This window comes from Macrotis lagotis, chromosome 1, assembly GCF_037893015.1.
Source record: "Macrotis lagotis isolate mMagLag1 chromosome 1, bilby.v1.9.chrom.fasta, whole genome shotgun sequence".
Classification (NCBI taxonomy): domain Eukaryota; kingdom Metazoa; phylum Chordata; class Mammalia; order Peramelemorphia; family Peramelidae; genus Macrotis; species Macrotis lagotis.
Window position 1 is genome coordinate 933,974,892 of NC_133658.1, and position 14,091 is coordinate 933,988,982.

Below are 14,091 nucleotides of genomic sequence, written 5' to 3' on the forward strand. Positions count from 1 at the left end.
TATGGATTTTTTAAGTTTTATAATTTCCTCCCCCCACCCCTTCCCACACTCCTCCCCTCCTCGGCGAACAGTCTTGTGAATATTGCGCATCCACATTTGTGTATAACATTCCTCATTTTCTGTATGAGAATTAGGATTAAGGAAAAGGAAAGAAAACCATGAAATAGGAAAGAAAAACAAGAAATTTTAAAAAAGTGAATGGTGTTCATTCAGATTCTGTAGATTTTTTTTGTTTTGTGTTTTTTCTTCTTCCTCTGGATGTGGATAGTATTGCCCATAGCAGGTCCCCCAAGGTTGTCCTAGCTCTCTGAACTGCTGAGGGCCTGCTTCCATCAAGGTTAATCAACTCACAATGTTTTTTGTTTTTTTGTTGGGGTTTTTTTTTTGCAAGGCAATGGGGTTAAATAACTTGCCCAAGGTCACACAGCTAGGCAATTATTAAGTGTCTGAGGCTGTATTTGAACTCAGGTCCTCCTGACTCCAGGGCCGGTGCTCTATCCACTGTGCCACCTAGCCACCCCACACAATGTTGTTGTTAATATGTACAATTTCTCTTGGTTCTGGTCCCTTCACTTAGCATCAGATCCTGTAATTTTTTCTGTGCTTCTCTAGAGTCTGACCATTTATGGTTTCTTCCTTTTTTTTTTTAAATTTAAGGCAACAGGGTTAAGTGGCTTGCCCAAGGTCACACAGCTAGGCAATTATTAAGTTTCCGAGGCTAGATTTGAATTCAGGGACTCCTGACTCCAGGGCTGTGCTCTATCCACTGTGCCACCTAGCTGCTCCCATTCATGGTTGAAAACAATAATACTCCATAATATTCATATACCATAATTGTTCAGTCATTCCCCAATTGATGGGCACCCCCTCAATTTCCAAATCTTTGCCATTACAAAAGAGATGCTATAAATATTTGTGTGCCTATGGAGGTGAAGAAGGGGGCTTGAAGAACATACCAGTGGGAGTTCATGAACAAGGGTTATTTAAAAAAAAAATTTTATTTAAGGCAATGAGGTTGGGCATGTTGTATTTGAACTCAGGTCCTCCTGACTCCAGGGCCAGTGCTTTATTCACTGTGCCACCTAAGCAAAGGTTTTGACTGGGTGATGACCCCCAGAATGCTAATGTCTTGTAACTTTTCATAACCTTACTCAGGGAAGAGAGCAGAAAGTGTTGCATTGAGAGAAGAGTGAGGAGGATGCTTTTCTAGAAACGTTCTTTTGAAGGAAAAACATGTTTGATGTGTCTTACTTTCATATCACTTTCATTTGTAAGCATATACTTACCCTCTGTTCCACTGAGACCTATCCTTATTGGTAAACACTTTCAAAAAAGAGAAAACTCAATCAGTTCAGTACAATTCCCTCAAACATCAATCATTGCCATCACCACCATCATCTGTGATCATTTGTTAAGCACAGTGCTTGGCTCTCAAGAACCTCACAGCCCAATGAGGAAAACCCACATGTATGTGATTCTATGGTCCTGGATGCATGTGCTGTCCACTGGAGATGGTGTTGGCAGGCAGGGGATCAAGGAGGCTTGGGGCAAAGCCAAGCAAGGATACAAGAGTCATTGGTTTGTTTGTTTGGTTTTTGTAAGGCAATGGGGTTAAATGACTTGCCTAAGGTCACAAAGCCAGCCTCAGACCCTTAATAATTACCTAGCTGACTCCAGGGCCAGTTCTGTCCACTGTGCCACCTAGCTTCCTCCCATCAGTGTCATTGGAATAGGGAAGCCCAGAAAGGTAGGGGAAGTTGTGAAAAGCTTTAAAAGCTAAAGAGAGGCACAACCAGATGGTGCAATGGATAGAACACCAACCCTGAAGGATGAACTGGAGTGAGTAGGAAGACTAGCCAGCCATGAGATGATGAGCCTAGACTATGGTGGTGGCAGTGTTAGAGAAGTTAAGTGAGATGTTCTGGAGAAAAATCAAGAAGGCTTGGCAGTAGGTTGGATATGGGGGGAAGTGAAGGAGAGTGGGGAGTTGAGGATGAGTAAGGATGGGGAATGCTCTAAGCTTCCTCAACAGGGAATTGAGGAAGAAGGGGAGAGCTTTGGACATGTTGAATTTGAAATGTCTAAAATAATCCAATTTGAGATGTTTTAATCGGTGGTTGGTTCTCAAGTCTGGAGGTTGGAAAAGAGATTAGGACTGGATAAATGACTTTGAGAGTCATTTGTATAGAGATGATCTTCAAATGAAATAGAGGGGGAGAAAGGAGGGCTCAAAATGGCTTTTTGTAGGAGGGCACACCCAGAGTTAGTGGGCCGACCCTGAATGACACTCCAGCATAGGAGACCAGGACGGAGCATCCAGACAAGGGGAAACCTAGAGAGAGAGCAGAGAGTCCCCAGAAGTGGGTGATGGACAGCAACAAAGAGTCCAAATCAAGAAAGAAGAGAATTTAGAAACATGCCTGAACCTGTAGACACTGTCATGATTTAAAGGTGCAGTGACTTGAATGGTGATCTTGAACTTGGAAGTTTTGTCTTATTAGCTGTATGAGCCCAGGTGAGTTTCCTCATCTCTAAACTGCTAATAGTAGCACCCATTGTGAAGATCAAATGAAATATTTGTCAAACTCTGTAATCTTGAATTGCCGTATAAATGCAACTGTCATCATAATTGTGTGCCTCCTTTAGCATTGTAGGAATCTGTGGAAATTTGTAAAAAATATGTTTTTTTCTTTCTTAGACTGTGACTGAACAGCAACATTTACTGGGTGAGAAGGGTTGTTTATCTGTCCTTCAACTGCTGTGTGCATCTAAGCAGCATGGAAGCGTTTAAATGGTTAAGATCCCATTTTGACTAGATATTAGTTTCTATCGAGGAAGGACTGCAAACCCTGGAACACACCAGGAGCCTTGATTTTGTTGACAATGGATATCTGGTATATGCGTGTGAGGTCAAACGATGGTATAGTTAAGTGCAGAATGACTACAGGGGGAACACCCCATTGCAGAGGTTGCTGGCTGGAGAAGAGTGGAGAGAGGGCATTTTGAGCCCATCAAGAAAGGGCTAGGCCCTTAGAAAGGTGGGAGAATCAGGTCAGATTCAGGTTCTACTTCTTCAATACATAGAATCCTCTTCTTCTTTTTTTTTTAAGGTTTTTGCAAGGCAATGGGGTTAAGTGGCTTGCCCAAGGCCACACAGCTAGGTAATTGTTAAGTGTCTGAAGCCGCATTTGAACTCAGGTACTCCTGACTCCAGGGTCGGTTCTCTATCCACTGCGCCACCTAGCCACCCCTATAGAATCCTCTTTCCCAGGCAACAGGAGACTTCTGAGCTTGCTAGGAGAATAAGGATGCCACTCTGACTGGGACTACCCACTCAGTGGCACTTGCCATCACAAAAAATCCCCACCTACCATGTTGGGTCTTCTCTGTCCTCATCTTGACATGAGGCCAAATCACTTCTCTCCAGGCCTGTTTCCTCCATCAATTGAGGGGATTGGATTCTATGACAATTCTGGGCTCCTTTTCTATAGCTAGATGCCTATGGTCCTATTTAGGGCTTGGGAAGAGTGAAGCATGCTTGTTTTCAAGGGGAGTTTTTCTGGGGCTTTTCACCATGCTGAAATATTTTCACAGAGCATAGCTTTAATCAATGGCTTTATCCAATATGACCCCTGTCATCTAAAAATGAATGGGAAGAATAATTTTAGCAAAGTAGCAGAATAGAAAATAAACTCACATGAATGATCAGTATTGCTATGCATCACCAAGAAAATCCTGCAAGAAGAGAGATTCCATTTAAAATAACTATAGGCCATATAAAAATATCTGAGAGTATAATTGCCAATACAGACACAGAAACTACATGAACCTAATTATAAAACACCTTTTATACAAATAAAATCAAATTTAAATAATTGGAGAAATATTCATTTTCATGGGTATATCTCAACTAATCTATTTTATTCAATGCTATTCCAGTTAATTTATCCAAAATTATATTATTAATCTAGAAAAAAATAATGAAATTCATCTGGAAAAACAAAAGGTCAAGAATATCAAAGAAATTAATGAAAAAATGTAAAGGAAGGAGGTTTAGCAGTAACAGATCTTAAACTATACTATAAGACACTACCAAAACTACCTGATACCAGTTAAGGAATAGAAAGTTTAGTTGCTTGTTATCCTTGGTAATCAAATAAAAACAAAACGATATCACTACGTTCATATCAAAGTACAGTGTGGCCAACTGTGGCTGGTCAGGTTGGTCACAAATTGTCCCTACGAACATTTGGGATGGAGATAGCTCTAAACTTGTGCATCTCATGTTTCTTTTGAACTACTGTAATTCTGCTTTGCTCACAAATTTAAGGTACAATTTCCAGCCCCTTTCTTCTATGGGGGTGAACAGTGCCAATCTTTGAAAAAAGTGACTGAGACACACAGGGGACTGTCGAATTCCATTTTGCTTCAGTCAAATGAGATGACCCTATGGCCTGGGCCATTTCTATGCAGGATTGTGACCTCAGCTTCCAGGGTATCTCCACCAGCTGTTTGACCACTCATCTGTTAACACAGGGCTTTTAGGGAGGTAAAATGGTAGGAATCATGTCTTGGTTTGTGCAGAAATTGAATTTAGGTGAGGCAGAGGGAAGTCATCAGCATCACTGGCAAGACAAAAGTGAAGAGGACTGGTCATAGCCTAGGTTGCTGTGGATGACCTTGGCATTTTTGATGCCTAACCAAGTTGTAGGCCTTCACAGCACCTTCTTCAGCTGCTTTCATGACCGTTGGAACAAATTTCTATCCATTCCACCAGGGGAAATCTTCACATTATTAGAGTAGATACCCCCCTCCCCCCACCTCACTGGGGTTTGAGGTCCCCTCTGTTATCTTCAATCTGTTAACTTAAAGATTTTATTTATTGAATTTTACAATTTCCCCCTAATCTTGCTACCCTCCCCCTACCCCCGCCATAGAAGGCAATTTACCAATCTATGCATTGTTTCCATGGTATACATTGATCCAAATGGAATGTGATGAGAGAGAAATCATATCCTTAAGGAAGAAACATAAAGTATAAGAGAGAGCAAGATCAGACAATAAGATAGCAGATTTTTTTTCTAAATTAAAGTTAATAGTCTTTGGTCTTTGTTCCAACTCCACAGTTCTTTCTCTGGATACAGACCCTCAATCTGTTTTAACCCATCTGTTTTTTCCTGAGGTGTGTCTGCTGTGCATGCTACAAATCCTTGGAGCCACAGGTGAGAGTTAGGTGTCTCAGTGGACATCGAAGGTGGAAAGCAGCCCTCACACCATCCTACAGGGCAGCAGAAAGGTAGACCAGTGGAAAAGAGTGGACACACAACACAGTGGCAAATGATTACAGTAATCTTGTGTTTGATAAATGTAAAGATTTAAACTCTTGGCATTAGAATTTGTTCTTTTGATAAAAAATTGTTGGAGGCTAGAAAGCTGTTTGGCAGAAACTGGGCATAGATCATTATCTTACAAAATAGGATCAAAATGGAAAGGGAGATATAAGAAATTAGAAGAATATAGAACATATTACCCATCAGATTTATGGGTAGGAGAACATTTTATGAATAAACAAGGGATAGAGAGCGTTGTGAGGTATAAAACAGATCATTTTAACTATATTAAATTAAAAGTTTTATGTATATAAAACCTATGAATCCAAGATTAGAAAAACAGAAAACTGACTGAAAATTTTTATAAAGTTTCACAGATAAAAGTGTCCTATCTTAAATATATAAAGAACTTTGCCAAATCTGTAAGAATACCAGCCATTCCCCAATTGATAGATGGTCAAAGGATATGAATAGTCAGTTTTTCCAATGAAGAAGTCAAAACTATAGTTATATGACAAAATCGGCTACATCACTACTGATTAGAGAAATAAAAATTAAAATAATTTTGAGATATCATACCTAACAGAATGATCAAAAAGATAGAAGGAGAAAGTAATATGTGTTGGAGGAGATGTGGAAAAACTGGGAAACTAATTCAAAGTCCTGTGGCAACAGGCAAATGATGAAGCAACAGGTGCAGAGACACTGGGAGCCGTGGCCACAACCCTGCACTTGAGTGGCCCGGGCCAGAGGGTCATTTCCCCACTGAAAGCAGCAGTGAGATTCAGCAGCCCTCAGGGTGACTGAGCAGCACTTATTAAAGATCACACTGCTCACCTCCTGATGTGAGGAAGGAGCTAGAAAAGGTGCCCGAAATTGTCTGCTTAGCCAACCCTGGTTGGATTGTTGCAACTGGTGAGGACCCCACCCTGCAATCAAGACAAACAAATCTACAAAAACTTCTTCAAAGAAGGTTCCATTCATCTCTGGTGCATAGACAACCCAAGATCCAATAGACCTGAAAGACAAACAGGTCTTATGAGAGACCTCAGAAGGTATCCTGAGTGAAATAAAGTTGGCAGATGAAGGCCAGCTTACTGAAGTCAGAGTTGGATTCACATTTTTCTGGCCTGACTCCAGTGAAGGAGAAAGCTGTGAAGCTGGGGCAAGTTTTGCAATCAAGACTTAATTTAGGGGCGGCTAGGTGGCGTAGTGGAGTACCCAGGAATACCTGGGTTCAAATCCGGTCTCAGACACTTAATAATTACCTAGCTGTGTGGCCTTGGGCAAGCCACTTAACCCCATTTGCCTTGCAAAAACCTAAAAAAAAAAAAAAAAAAGACTTAATTTAGTCAACCTTCTTGAATGCCCACCAAAAGGAGTGAATGAGAGACTCATGACAATGAGATTTCCACTTGCAGGAAAACATCACACATCAGTGCCTCTACTCCCACCATGATGAACACTGATGAGGTCAAAGAAAAATTTTATGAAGACCCAGTGACACTTATCCTCAATGCACCAAAAGAGAACTTCCTTATAATTCTGGGTAACTTTAATGCTAGAGTAGGCTCAGACTACCAGACATGGTAGGGAGTCCTTGGGAGGAACAGAGTTGGAAATAGCAATGGTTACCTACTACTGAAGACTTTTGCATCTCGTGCATCACAAGCACTGTCTTCAATTTACCTAAATAGAATCAAACTTCTTGAATTTTCCCTCATGGCAAACACTGGCAACTAATGGACTATGCAATAGTAAGGAGAAGAGACAGGATGTGAGAGTGACAAAGGCAATGTGTGGTGCAGAGTGCAGGACTGATCACAGACTCAACCTCTAGAAGCTGAATATTCACATTCAACCAAAGCGGTGGCCCCAAGGCCAAGAGATTGATGCCAAGAGATTAGAGTGTCTCTCTGAATGGGAACAGTTTGTTATTAACTTGGAGGGAAAACAGCCAATACACAACTGGCAATGGTGGAGCAGAAAAAGAGTAAGCAGGTTTCAGAGATGTGGTGTACAGCACTGCATTTAGTCATATGGGTGAGGACACTTGCAAACATCAAGACTGGTTTGCTGAAAATGATGGGGAAACCAAAGATGCTAAATGAAAAGTGAGAACTCCACAACAGGATAGTTCATCCATTTCTTCTATTTTTTTAATTTTTAATTTTTAAATTTAAGTCAATGGGGTTAAGTGACTTGCCCAAGGTCACATGGCTAGGTAATTATGAAGTGTCTGAGGTCGGATTTGAACTCAGGTCCTCCTGACTCCAGGGCCACTGCTCTATCCACTGCACCACCTAGCTGCCCTAGTTCAGCCATTTCTAAGATGGCAACATTTAATTCATCAAAAGTAAAAGTCCTAGAAAAGCTTAGAGAGATGCAGGAATGTTGGTTGAGTAAGAAGGCAGATGAAATTCAGTTTTATGCAGATAGTAACAAACCAAAATGCCTTTAGGATGCCTTGAAGGCTATTTATGGGCCAAAGATCTGTGGTGTATGTCAACTACTCAGTGCTGATGGAACCATGTTGATTAATGATAGTGACATGATCCTAGAGAGATGGGCTGAACACTTCCATAGTGTTCTTAACAGATAGTCATCAATCAATGCAGAAGACATTGACCGTTCAATCTCAACGGTCTGTTGAATCTGTTGATTCAAGTTGAATCTGTCCCTAGCTGAAGTTCCAACTGAAAAAGAGATTTTAAATACTATTAGGCTTCTTTCAAGTGGGAAAGCACCTGGTATTGCTTGTCTTCCAGCTGAGATCTACAAGGTGGGGGGGGGGTGGTCCATTGTCCATGAAAAAACTGAAATTTTCCAGGTTGTATGGCATGAAGGATTATCCCTCAAGAATTCAAGGATGCCTCCATTGACCATCTCTATAAAGGTAAAGGGAACAGGCTGCCCTCTGACAATCACAGGGGTATTTCTCTTTTAGTTATTGCTGACAAATTTCTTGCCAGATTCCTTCTCAATAGGTTGATCCTTCAAGTGCAAGATGGTGACCTCCCTGAGAGTCAGTGTGAGGAATAGTTGATATGCTGTTTTTTGGCCAACAACTCCAGGAAAAATACCAGGAACAGAACAAAGGTCTGTATATAACATTTGTAGATTTGACCAAAGTTTTTGATCCCATCAGTCATGAGGCTGATTATGCCAAAATGTAGTTGGTGGAGAAATTCAACAGTAGTGTCCTTCGTTCTCATGATAGTGTACTTGCCCAGGTTCTGGATAGTGGACGATGCTCTTGAGATTTCCCAGTCACCAAGAGTGAAACAAGGATGTGTTCATATTCCCGGGCTCTTTAACCATATAACCAAATGTCTTCACTGAGGATGAACCCCATATCAAGATCAGCTACTGCACTGATGGTAAATCCTTCAACTTGAAAAGTCTATGAACCATGAGCAAAGTGGAGGGCATGTTGGTGTATGATCTTCTGTTTGCAGATGATTGTGCACTCAATGCAGCCTCTGAAACTGAGATGCAACAAAGTGTGAATCGAATTTCTGCTGCTTGTGCTAATTTTGGTCTGACAGATACCAAGAAAACACAGATGTTCCATCAACCAGCACCACATTATCCATATGTGGAGCTATTGATTACATCAAATGGAGAAGTTTTGAGTCCTGTGGACAAGTTCACTTCCCTTGGCAGTGTCCTTTCTTTCTTTTTTTTTTTAGGTTTTTTTTGCAAGGCAATGGGGTTAAGTGGCTTGCCCAAGGCCACATGGCTAGGTAATTATAAAGTGTCTGAGACCGGATTTGAACCCAGGTACTCCTGACTCCAGGGCTGGTGCTTTATCCACTGCACCACCTAGCCGCCCCGGCAGTGTCCTTTCCAAGGAGGTACACATGGACAATGAGATTGATATATGCATTGCCAGAGCTAGCTCAGAATTTGGGAGACTACAAAAGAAAGTATGGAGAGAAGAGGTATTAATTAGACTGACTACCAGACTGAAGGTCTCAGAGCTGTTGTACTGACCTCATTGCTTTATGCTTGTGAAACCTGGACAGTCTACCAGCGCCATGTCAGGAAACTGAATCATTTCCATTTAAATTGTCTTAAAAGATTTTGAAGATCACCTGGCAGGAGAAGACACCAGACCCTGAGGTCCTTTCTTGAGCTAAACTGCAGAGCATTCCAACATTACTATAGAGTGCAATTATGATGGGCTGGACACATTGTTAGAAGGCTAGACATCCTTGCCAAAAAGACTATATGGAGAACTCACACAGGGCAAGCACTCACAAGGGGATCAGAAGAAGTGATATCTGGACACTATGAAGGTCTCTCCTAAGAACTTGAGAATTGATTGTACAGGATGGCAGACCCTGGCATAGGACCGCCCAGCTTGGCATGCCCTCATCAGAGAGGGGGCTGCCCTCTATGAGGAAGGCAGAATTGAAGCTGCTCAAAGGAAACATGACACATGTAAGTTTAGAGGAAGTGTTTTTTCACAATTTGTGCCTGACCTTTAGTAGAGCATTCTGAGCTCTTATTGATCTGATCAGCCATAGTGGGTCACACTGATAGTGAAGTCATTTTGGCCTTCTTCGATAACGAAGGACAAGAACTAGATAGAAAGATTAAGAATGAAAATTTTGTAACCTACTGCTAAAATCAATATAGGAAACCATAGAAATTTAATAAACAGCATGTTCCCAAGTGTGATAGTTTAAATCTCTTACACTATCATTTTAAAACTCTGACTACGAATTAGTCAGTGAAGACCTACGTGAGTTTGGTCTTAAAAATATTATATTAAATATGTGTTAACCTCCAGAGTTTGTCCTAATTAGGGACAAATTTTAACCTCCATGTTTTGGTCTCAAGAAAGAACAAAACAGAATTAGATTAACATACACATTTATTGCTATTTCTCTAAGTTCCCTGATTATCCAAAATGGAGTCTTGAAAAGGTTTTTTTTTTTGGGGGGTGCAATTTCACTATTGGAAGACAGCATCTAAAAATTACCTCTGACTTTATCTGACTTTGTTTATCAAGGGAATGTTCCTCAACTCCAGTGGACCTGGATATCAGACACATCTTGGGAGGATGTCTTAGAAGTTTGCCAGCAAGGATGGCTCCTCCAAAATTCAGAATTTTTGTGCCTTATCACTTGGTGAATACCTCCACAAAATGTGTGACTCATGCTCTCTCCAGGATGTAGGCCCACACAGTTATCCTTGATACAATGGGATTTGTTACTATGATTCAACCCTGGAAATAATGATTCTATGATACAAAATGCCTGGAATAAATAGCCCCTAAGTAACATATAACACTAATTTAAATTAGAAATTGAGATTCTATATGATAGCATTTGGAAAGTAGGTCTAGGTGTAATTAAATTTATTTTGCTCTCAGGCACAGTTGGACACGCTATCATTTGTCTCAAACAGTGTTGTCATTTTGGTCTTCTTTGATTATGAAGGACAAGAACCAACCAGCTCTCATATTATTATACTATATGGTTGGGAAGTTTGTTAGCTGTGTGATTTCAAGCTGAGATGTTCCAATTATGTGAGGCGTCAAAGAACGGTGATTAACATTAATTTTGATAATTTATTGTATTGAAAACATTAGAAAAGTTTGTTCTTTTTTCATTCTTTTGGGAATATATGGATTTGTTAAAAAATGGAAGTAAAAAACCCAGCAAACAGTAGCACTGTATGCTTGCTACTGTGGCAGAGTGGTTTAGAGGGACAATATTTTAAGATTTCAGGAACTAGTTCAATACTTAGGTCAAAGGGCAGTAATTTGATTTCAATTAAGAACAAGACATTATAAAGGAAAATATTTTTGGAAATCAGTATTTAACAAACTTTGGTCTACAAAGACAAAGATCTGACTGTGTCCGCCCACTTTTCAGGAGAATCTGTAGGAGGCCCTTATTAAATCTAACATTATTGAACAATGGAATAGGGCAAAACCCTGTGATTATTATATAGTATCTTGAATGTTTCCTTGAACATTCTTAGATGTTCAAATTGAGAATTATTTAACTCCCTTTGTGAAAGCTCTCTGTGGCTTTTCTGTTTGGGAAAACTGAAAACTAATTAGCAAAACCTCTTAGAATTATCTACTTGAGAAAAGAAATCAGTCATCCAGAATCTTAAAGAGTAAGAAATCCAAAAGCTGTAATTTAGAACACGGACCCCAGCATGCTTTAAGCTAACCTAATGATAACTGATGTGAATTAAAACTTTATATATGTATTTCCCAGTATATGAAACATGAAATTCCAGGGAAAATGGGGAGAGCTGAATACTTAGGGAAGCCTCAAATATAAGGAAAGGAGGCAGAGGATTGAGAAGTGATCCAGCTCTTTGAGAAAATAGAGGAAAAGGTTATAGGAATTGTAAACTGTCTTTTAGGAAAATATATATTTTATATATAGTAAATCTTAAAGGATTAAAATAACAGGAAAGAAAATATAGATTAGACATGAAGATTTATTTTCTAAGATTAACTGTTATAGATAGAGGTTATTTGTCCAAGATGATCACCCAGAACTGAGAGAGAGAGGGGAATATTTATCCAAAGACAAAGGAAAGGGAAATCATTAACCTCCTTGGTGGCCTGATCAGGTTGCCCAATATTAAGGTCCAATTGCTCCTCAGAGACTATAATCCTTACAACAATAATATCTGATGAATTGTTCTCTCTTCCTGGTCTTTCAACATCCTGATCATTGTCCTCCTGAGTTTGCTATCCACATAGAGGGAGATCTCCAAGGATCTTAATGTCTCATCTGTTGGCAAAAGTGACTGTAAAGTGAAGGCTGAATCCTTTCTAAAGAAATCAACATTTTGTAAATCAGAAATCACTTTAGTGATTATAAATCTGGATTTGATTTGATACAAAATCTGCCCTGAAAGAAATCATAATGTGGTCTGAGTATGATCTATCAGGATAATTGTTTTTGCAAGGCAATTGGGTTAAGTGACTTGCCCAAGGTCACACAGCTAGGTATTTATTAAGTGTCAGAGGCATGATTTGGAGTCAGGAGGACTGATTTGAATTCAGGTGCTCCTGACTTCAGGGTTGATATTCTATCCATTGCACCACTTAGCTGTCCCCCCAAAAGATAATTATGATAAATCAGAACCTAATATAAACTGTTTTTGCTAGTTTGCATTAAGAAATTTATTAGCTGTATGATCTCAAGCAAGTTACATTATATAAACATATGTATATGTAAAATACATAATTTTATACACACACAGACACACACACATATACACTCATAATAGTACCCACTTCCCAGTGTGGGGAATTATGATTGTGAAGTGTGTAACACAGTGCTTGGCTTAGAGCAAGTGCTAGATGAATGTTAACTGTTATTATCATTTCTTTAAAGAGATAGAATTGCTGGGGCAATTCTTTTATAGCCAATTTCTAAAATGATATTAGGTGACCAGTATAGACTAAGTTTAAACTACTAAGTAGATTAAACTCAAAAGATTAATATTGGAGAACATCTGAGTTACTATAATAAGATGCAGGTATAACATTTGAGCTATTTGTTCTAGAATTTTAGTTCTTTCTATATTCCAAACAACTGTCATCTATTGTTTCAGTTTTAAGCTAAAAATCCTTTAATTTCTCACAATAGTGAGAGGACAGTTAGAGAATGATGGAGAGATCTGTGAAACCAGGATATAATTTTGTTGTTTAGTGAGGTTAAAATCATAACTAGTCTAATTGTGTTAATGGAAAGGATTTCAGTACAATTAATCATTTTAAAACAATAGCTTGTGACCTATCTTATAAATGCCTTAAAGAGAAATTCACTTAAAACTCCACTTTTATTAAGGATTATTCTTTTGAATAAGGCTAGAAATGGAAAATGTTTTATTATGAACAATTTATTTAATAAATTCTGTTCTCAAATTATATATTTTAAGTATTCCATCCCAACTTCTTTTACTACATCTGTTATTATTACAACAATCATTAAGAGAATACATTTATTAGAAGTCATCCTCCTACAAGAAAGTGTTGTTATTAGCAGAATCTCATCCTCCTAATGGGGGAAATGAACAATGTATAAAAATTAGTTTGGTTTTTGAAATTTTTTTGGTTTCCGAGTTTCTGAGATTTACCAACATTGACAAATGACTAAACTAAAAATGTAACTTCTGGCATCTAAAATGTTCCAAATTTGATTTTTTAGTAATAGAGACATAAAATTTGAGCTTTCATTGTCTGACCTGGTTATTGACAAAGTAAACTTAAAATTGTGTTAAGACCAATGTTTTTAGAGATTAAAATTTTTTATCAATGAATACTCTTTATTCCATTTTTTAACCATGCCACAGAGGAAAAAAAAATTGACTTGTCAATTTTTCAGTGGCAACAACTCCAAACCACAGAGTAGTCATGGTCCTCAATGAACAGCTGGAGTTTTTTCCTGCCTTCCAAATGTTTATCAAATTCTAGGTTTCTGGCAGATTCTTGGAATATGTGAAAAAGGAAAAAGAAATTATTTTAATATCATTTATAAGCAAAAGATATAGTCCTTTGGGATAAAACTGCTACTGTTTAAAAAAAAGAAAAAAGAAGTAAAAAATCTGGTCTGTATAATGGAGGGGAGCAGGGAAATGGTTTTTTTCTTCTTTCAAAATGGACTGTTCCTAAAATATTGTTCCACAAATAACTAGAATTGGGGAAAAAGACTTAGAGGGGCAGTGAGAAATGAAAATAGCACACACAAAAAAAGGCCTGAAATTGTATCCTATA